At 41.4% G+C, this 8,890-nt stretch overlaps 1 pseudogene; it reads right to left on the bottom strand.

Moving 5' to 3' along the window:
• Positions 1-5,204: 5,204 nt before the first annotated feature.
• LOC118606959 lies at positions 5,205-5,323 on the bottom strand (annotated as a pseudogene).
• Positions 5,324-8,890: the final 3,567 nt, after the last annotated feature.

Genomic DNA, 8,890 nt, shown 5'->3' with positions numbered 1-8,890 from the left:
CTGGGTTTCAGGAAATGACTTCATTTCACCCCAACCAACTACTGTCTTCCAACGTGCTCTGTCCACAATCTTGCCCCCACCATTTGCTAATATCTGTGGAAGATTCCATTGTTCTCTGGCCATTTTTAGTTTTAAGAACAGTTTTATTCAGACATTCTCCATTCTTCATACATCCAAGTGGAGGAACGCCTGTTGGAAAAAGTTCTCACCTATCTCTTCCGCCTCCCTCACTACTGCTTGAATAGCAGTTGTCTAATACTGCCTGTGACTAGATGGGGAAGTTAACTCTGGGATAAAGTTTCTAGCTGGTTTAAAAATTAAAAAAAAAAAAAAGACTAAAAAAGTGTGTATTAGTTTGCTACGGCTTCCATAACAAAGTGCCACAAACTGGGAGGCTTAAATGGCAGAGGCAGCGGGCTCACAGTTCGAGAAGCTAGAAGTCTGAGGTCAATGTTTTGACAGGGCTGGTTCCTCCTGAGGCTCAGGAGGGAGAAATACGCCCCACGCTTCTCTCTAGAGCCTGCTGCTTCGCTGAATCTTTGCCATTCCTGACTTCTGCAGCACTTCAATCTCTGCCTTCATCTTCACACGGCGCTCTCTCCTCCGTCTACGTTCAAACGTCCTCTCTTCATCGGGACACCAGTCATATTAGATTACGGCCCACCCTACTCTGGCATGACCTCATCTTAGTGAATTACTTCTGCAACAACCCTATTTCCAAATAAGATCACACTCCATGGTATGGAAGGTTTAGGTCTTTACGTGATTCAGCCCATAAGATAATGCAAAAGGAGATTTGAGTTGACGGAAAAGAATCAGCAAACTTGGAAACAGATCAATATATAGGTCATGAAATCTGAAAAAAAAAGAATTAGGAAAAATAAACAGAGCCTCAGAGCAATGTGGGCACCATTAAACACATCAATAAATGCATATTAAAGTAAAAGGAGGAGAGAAGATATTCAAAATAATAATAATAATGCCTGAAGTTGATTGGGATTGGAGGGTTGGGTGTAGGGAGCAAGAAAAGAGAAGAGAACCAGTAAAATAGGCGGGGTATAAACATAGCTAGAAATGTCTTATAGCGGGAACGTATGTTCAGTTTTCATTTCTATTACGCGCTGCGCTTTGTTATTCCGCCGCACAGCCCAACCCGTCAGCATCATTCTGCTGCACACGATAAACATATATGATTCGTTTAGGGGAAACTAAGGGAAAGAACCACAGAGATGGAGAAGAAAGCGCTGAACACAAACAGTCAAACGGAAGGAAGATGAAGAAATAAAAGCCAGAGTCGACTGAGCCGTAATGCCCAGGAATCGGCTGATAAACGACAAGAGAAGTTGGGTTTCACGCTGCAGTTCAGATGGTGTTTGAACCAGTTTTAACTCAATCTTCGGAGCTGAGGGAAAACCAGCCAGATTTTTATTGCGCATATACTTATATTACAAATATACTTATAAGTTCAAAAATGGAAAATATGATTACTGTCCAAATGATACTAAATGACGCTAAAAACTTTATGGAAAAATAACTTGGTCTTAGTTGCTTTTTCTTAAGTTACTACTATGGGTTCAAAATATGTCTGAACAGAGCACATGGATTTTACTGCTTCTTTCTTTCCTCACATAAATGTGAGGAAAAGTCCCAGAGTTATCCCAGAGTTTAAGGTTGATCTAATTCACAGCATTTTTTGCATACTTAGAGGACTAGGAACAAGTTGAACATACAACCATGATTTCTACTGTAAGATCATTTTCCCACCGTTCAGCACGAATCTCAGCAGTGGGAAAGGCTTCCAAACGCAGCAGGTGCACTTCGCAATCCAGCAAAACCTCAGACATACCCCCGCAGCAACCTGACGCTGTCACCCTGTCGGATCTTTTGAAAATTGTGTACTCATTTTTTGAAGGTGAATTTTTGTGGAAAAGATAAACACTCTTTGATAAAGTTACTGTAAATCTTAGATCTGAGGAAATCTGCAACCAGTAATCAAATACATGCAAATGAAGAAAAGAGGGAAGTGACCTAAAAGAGAAGTCTTTGTTTGGAGAGAATCTCATGGGTTTTGGGTTTGTTTTTGTTTTTGTTTTTGTTTTTTCATTGAGGCGTAAGTGACATACAGGACGACATCAGGGTTTTTCTACTTTTAGCGTCATGTCCCACTGCAGCTGCCCTCTTTCCCTAACGCGGTAAGAACGGCCTTTTCTCTCAAATTAGAAATACTCGCTATAACCTCGTTCTTTCCTTGGAATACAAAATCGTGTTCTGCGGCATTAACGAGCAGCCTCTGGCTGAGACCGAGCAGAAAGAAAGCACAGTTGAGACACGAGCAGCATAGTCCCCTGACCCTGAGCGACCCCGAAGGTCAAGGGACACCTGGCGGAAGTGTGTGTCTCCCAGCTGAGCTGCAGGGTGAGCTGGTGAAGACTAGTGAAGATTAATGCAGGGACAGTGACCAGAGCCCTGGGCACCTCGAGGGATGGCCACACGCTGCAGCCAGGCGCGCTACACCACTTACGGCTGCGTGGCCTTGATGCTGGCCAAACGAACATTGTTAAGCCTCAGTTTTTCTTATATGTAAAAAGAAGACAGTATGTAAAAAGATCACAGCATTGATCTGGGCCTAAGTGAGACACTATGGGTAAAACACTTATAAACTAAGTTGGCAAATATTGTTTTTTCCCCTACTGTTATCCCCAACTTATAAAATAGGCTTAAAACCAAATCTTTACAAAGAAGATTTATAAATATCTCCTTTAAACAGAGTAGTTTTGTTGTTAATAAACGTAACGTGGAGAATTCATGACCGTAATTAGGATGGAAGGAGGTCTGAGCTGCAATTTCTGAAGCTCGGTAGAATGAAGGGGACAATCGTGTCACCGAGATGCACCACACCTAAGATCGCTTCCTAATAGATTGTTCGTTTAAATCAGTAAACTTAAAGTTATAAAGAGACAGACAGTACCACTGAGTCTTGCGACCTCTTTCGCAGACCGTAAACAGGTCCCCACTCTTCCACTGTGCCGTCTGCCTGTCAGTTTTTCATCTACGCAAATGAACAGGAGGCAGATGGCAGGGGTTAAAATCATCTTCTGGTTCTAACTGGCACTTTTTTTTATCTTCTGCAAAATAAAAGTCATTTCATTAACCAATATTCGAGCAATTGACCAATTGATAGCTTTTAACGAGTCTACATAATTTATCTAGGATGATATTATACAGAAATGCCGTTTTAGGAAGTCCCGTAGGAAGTCTCAGGGCTGAGAGTGAGTAACTGGCTAGCCTGGAACACACTACAAACTCATGGGACGTACAGGGCTGCTGGAACGTAGCTTTCCTTGTGTTACCAAGGAATCGACGTCCGTCGTTTGCTATATGAAGAGGACATCGTAGATGGTTATGGGTGCCTGTCGGGGAAGAACACCCAAACCTGCAGAGAATGTTTATAAAAATGGATGTGAGCCAAACGGAGGTTATACCTGGAAGCAAGGTCTCAACAGACAGAGATAAATACTTGGGAGAATAACAGCTCAAAGCTTCTTTCTGTGCATTTGCGACTCAGGAGGGAACGTGAGGAAGGTGACATGAAGGTGACAGGAAGCAACTCAGGGCTGGATGACAGGACAGTTTAAGACCACGCCTGCTCTTTCAGGGGCAGTCACGTGGAGATCAGGTTGCAGGGTGGTTAAGATCCTATGCTCTGTTGAGGACTCTGGAAGGGTGACCGGGTACCAGAAGGAGGGTTCTGAAAGGACATTTCGAAGGTGTATTAACCCGGATGCACAGAAACAACAGACGGGGCCTGCTTAAGGCAAGGACAGGCCTTTTAGTAAAGAAGTAGCATGCCTGGAGCATTAGCACTGACCACGACCCGCCCGGTTAGGGATTTATGCTCAGGTCACCCTGTGAGGTTACTTTGCATAGAAACCCTTTTATTATTCACACACCTTCTGTAATAAAATATAATGAAAGCTAGCACTTCCTGAATGATGGATGATAGGATCCACTCTCGCTAATTAACTGGCTTTGAGAAAGTTACCTAAACCCTCTAAGCCTTGTGTTCTTCATCAGTAAAATACTAGGTGCTGACAATAACAGCTGCGTTATAGGATATTTATGAGGGTTAATTAAGTGTGGGCTGAGTAGAACTTCACCGAACTTTAATATTCAGGCAAGTCAGTAGGAATCTTGGTAAAATGTAGATTCTGACTGAGGAAGTATATATTTCATTGCTGCTGGTCCTCAGACCATCCTTTCAGTAGCAAGGCTTGAAAGAAGTTATCTCAGGCCAGGCACACCATAAATATTCAGTAAGTACTAGCTTTATTATAATGATTATTATTCATTAAAAACCCCAAATCAAAGAACTCCACATGCCGGCATTCCTTTCAGCTGTGCAATACCTCCTTAATTTTCTACTAACCCACAAGACCAGTGTTTTTCAAGAAAAGTTTGCATACAGAAAAATTGAAATAATATTGGGGTAGGAGGCTGAATAATAGCCACCCAAAGACATCAGGTCCTCTATCCAGACCAGAGGAAAAGATACGGGAACCTGTAAGTGTTATTTTATAAGGATAAAGGGTCTTTGTGAATGTGAGATAAGGAGATCCTGAATTATCCGGGTATCATTATAAGAGAAAGACCGAGGGAGATGAAACGGATGCACAGAGGAGAAGGCGATGTGAAAAGGGCAGGGACTGGACCTAGGGGACCGGAAGCCGAGGAATTCCAGCGGCGGCCAGGAGCTGGAAAAGGGAGGCTTGTCCCCTAGAGCTTCCAGAGAGACTGCGGCTCTGCGGGCACCTTGACTTTGGACTTCTGGCCTCCAGAATTGTGAAAGAATATGTTCCTATTGTTTTAAGTCACCTAGTTTGTGCTAATTGGTTATAGCACTCACAGGAAATGAATATCGTTGGTTTAAGAAAAATATCTATGTGTATGCAAACAAAGTTGCTAATAGCTCGAAAGCTAAGCACGTTACAGAGTAAATTATTTTCTTCTTGCTTAAATAAAGGTTCTAACCTTCAGGAAAAACAGAGAGACTGATGACATTTAACAAGGTGATTTTACTTTAGGAAATTAGAAAAATCTTACATTCCGCTTCCATGTAAAATGTAGAAAGTGTCGAAGAAAGTCGTCCCCATTCTAACAGTGAGAAAAAGCCAGATAAACTATAAAGTTTTAACTTTTTTTTTTAATGCCTACAGCACCTGGTCTTCCTAGGCGGTCTCCCAGCCAAGTACGAACCAGGTCCGACCCTGCTTAGTTTCCGAGATCAGACAGAATCGGGTGTGTTCAGGGTGGTGTGGCCGTAGACTAAAGTATTAACTTTTGCTAGAGACCTGGAATTGAAACCTTCGTTATGCTTCACTGGCCTAGATTATACTTTCAGGTTTCAAGAAACGCTCCCAGAATTTTCACTGCAGCGTTTTTGTAAGGTTTTGCAGGGGTTGACCCAGAGGATGCCTGATGCCCCCCGGAGCCCTGCACGATCTGGAAGAGGCCAGGAGTCGGCTGTGCTCAGCCTTTCACCTGGGAGAGTACTGAGTGTTACCAGAAAGCACCCAGCTGTCTTCCCTGAAGAACCAGAAAAGAGAAATGCGTTATTTGGTCATCACAGGTTGCTTTTCCTATGTAACCATACGTTAAAAAGAGTTTTAAAAAAAGTCTGACAGCCCAGAATTTCATACCCAACAAGATATTTGGGTGAGATAAAAATGTTTCTGGACAACGAAAGCTGGGAAATGTCAGCAGAAATGTTCTTCAAGAAGTGTTCAAAGAAGTTCATCATCAAAAAAGTTTATCATCACCATAAAAGCAGTACGATAGCAGATTTAAACTTAGATCTGCACAAAGAAATGAAGAGTGATGAGGACAGAAAAGGTAAGGTAAAAAAAAAAGGCATTTCTCTTATTTTTAATAACTGTAAAAAAATATAGACTAAGACAAAGTGAGTCGCAATGTGTTATGGGGCTTATAACTTATGTAAAAGTAAAATGTATAATAATGAAAGAGGGGATGAGAGGGAGGGATTGTAAGGCTCTAGTGCATGAAATTATATAATTTGAAAGAAGATTGTGATAAGCAAAAGGTTTTATTGTGAACCCTTGTAAAAGAACAGTTGCACTGAACACTTATCAAAAACAGCATGGAATATTTAATTAAAGCTATTGCAATAAAGGAGAGAGACTGAATTCAACTCTACTGAAGGAAAAGGCAGGAGGATTTTTAAATGCTGGGTTGACCTAATGGAAAAGTCCTGGAGGACATTACAGAGGAGATTTGTCAGTGTTATTAAGCCATCTGTGTCTGCTAATTGTCACTTATCAAAAGTAGGCTCCCACCCTCCCCCAGAGACCAGGAGGAGAGAGGGGCCTATCTTTCTTGATGATTTCGTTTCAAAAAGATGACTCCTTAGGCCTTGAGAAAGAGTGACATCCTAAAGACACAGAGAAAAAATTATAAGTACAAGTTTATTAAAATATATGTGCTAAGAAAAGGCAAGTCATGGGCTTTTATTAAGGAAGGAACCTGTCTAAAGTTGAGTCAAGGCATCTTGGTTACCCTAGAACGTAAATCAAAATGAAGGGGAAATGAATGAGTTATAACTAACAAGCCAATATTGGAGATAAAATAAAATAAGATCATAAACAATACTCAATCCAAAAGCAGACAGAAAAAGAGAAAAAAGGAACATAGATGGAACAAATAGAAAACTAGTAAGATGGTAGATTTCAATGAAAACGTATTCATAACTGCATGAAATATACATGGTCAGAACATCCCAATTAAAAGACAGAGGTTATCTGCTCATATCAAAAAGCAAGAGTGAATTACATAAGAAACTTTCTATAAATATAAAGGCATCATTAGGTTAAAAAAGATAAAAAATAAGAAGGATGAAAATATAGTAAAAAGAAATCTGGAGTGGCTGCATTAATATCAAAAAAGAAACAGAATGAATGTCACCGAAGATAAAGGGAAATACTGCATACTAACAAAGAGGTCAACCCACCATGAAGACATAACGATCTCAAATGTGTCTATATCTAAAAACAGAGCTTCGAAATCCGTGAGGAGACACTGAATAGTGTCTTGTCATCTGGGAGCTTGCTAGACATGCAGAGCCTCGGGCCCTACTGATTATAACCTGCACTGGTAACGAGACCCCCACAGCCTAAGAACACTGGCACAGTGCATTATGCTACATTTCTCCTAAAGAACAAGCACTCAGGTGGGATGGCTTCACAGCAGTTCTTCCCAACAAAAATAATTGATAAAAATAATAACAAAGAAAGTAACGGTGAGGTGACAGATAGGTTAAGTAACTTGATTGTGGTGAGTATTTAACAACGTATATGTATATCGCATCATCAAGTTTTATACCTAAATATTATACAATGTTTGATTGTCTACTATACCTCGACAGGGCTGGAAAAAAGTCAATTAAAATACGTACAGTCCACCATAAACTCCCCAATGTAAATTTAAATAAGATAAAATGATTCAATAAACCTATAATCAACTCAGTCCAAAATTAAAATTATGTTAGCTTTTAAAAAATCTTTCATTTCATGGGTTCATAGATCAATAGAATAATTCAGCAACAATATTTCCTAATAAAGATTTGAAAGTTGGAGACGACGCAAAAGAGACTGTTAATATGACAAATATTCCAGTATCATTTTTAAAAAGGACTTTTTACCACCTCAACTCCCTTTAGTTACATAACTGCCCTAAACTGTTTGAACCACAAACACGTTTCCCAATTATTTTATCGACGAGTGTTTTTAATAGCACCGCTTGTTTGTACGTCAGAGCAGAGGTTCTCCGCTCTTGCTGATTTCCTAGGAGGCCCTGGCCCTGCCCCCAGATATTTTTATTTCATTTAGACGACGGGGAGACCTCTGCATCAATATTTTTTGAAAGCTCCCCAGATGAGAACCATTATTTAAACAAATAAAGATTTTGCTCAAACAAACAAACGTCGCTTTGATTGCATCCCAATATCGGTTGTTTATTTTACACCTCCCTCTTGTTGTCTCGTGTGCATGGTCACTGGTTTGTGAATAAAATGCTCTTCCTTGCTAGTCCGACCTAGCACAAAGGAAAAGCGCTGTCATTTGACAATTTACGGTGTGAGTACTAGCATCAGACTTCAGCATTAAACGGCATAAAAGGACACATACTTAGTGTATTTATGAAACACCACGCAGAGAGAAACTGTAGAGGTTGGAAAGCTTCGCTTTGGAATTGACTGAAAACGCACATCAAAACTATAAAGACGAGAGGAACCCCAAGGAGTCGATTCTCTTAAATCGATAACAGGAGGGGATGGAGTTGGAGGGAAAGCTGGGCTTAATGTCTTCTGAGAAGGAGTCGGAAAACTGCACTGCTGACTGCCAGGGTCGCCTCCTAAAGAAGTGTCCTCCCACCAGGTGGTGGCAGCCATGTCCCTCCCCCTTCCCCGAACTGACCCGTTACAGGGACAACAGGGATGAGGAGAGGACCTCACCTTTGCTGAGCACTCCTTTGTCCCGGGAACTGTCCTATTGTTTGTCTCTATTGTTCTTGCTATACAAGAAAGCTGCTGTTTACCCTCTTTACAGATGAGGAGACAATGCCTCAGAAACGCTCACCAAGTTTCCCAAATTGACCCGGCTAGCAAATGATAGACGCAGGGTTTGAACCAGTCTGTGGACTTCAAATGTCCCTCTCTCTCTGGTTGCCCTCCATCTCCCAGGCATCTCCGTAGTCAAGAAAAGGTGCCCAGGCAGGCAGCTGGGGGTAAGGAGTGTCCCCGAGAGGGGGGAGGAGGCTCTCCAGAGCTAGAGGCACTCACACTCCTATTTCTACAGTGTGCCAGACAACAGCAGCCACTGCC

Source organism: Rousettus aegyptiacus, unplaced genomic scaffold (assembly GCF_014176215.1).
Source record: "Rousettus aegyptiacus isolate mRouAeg1 unplaced genomic scaffold, mRouAeg1.p scaffold_m13_p_8, whole genome shotgun sequence".
Lineage (NCBI taxonomy): Eukaryota > Metazoa > Chordata > Mammalia > Chiroptera > Pteropodidae > Rousettus > Rousettus aegyptiacus.
The sequence above is the reverse complement of the archived record's forward strand: the minus strand, read 5'-3'. Positions and strand labels throughout refer to the sequence as shown.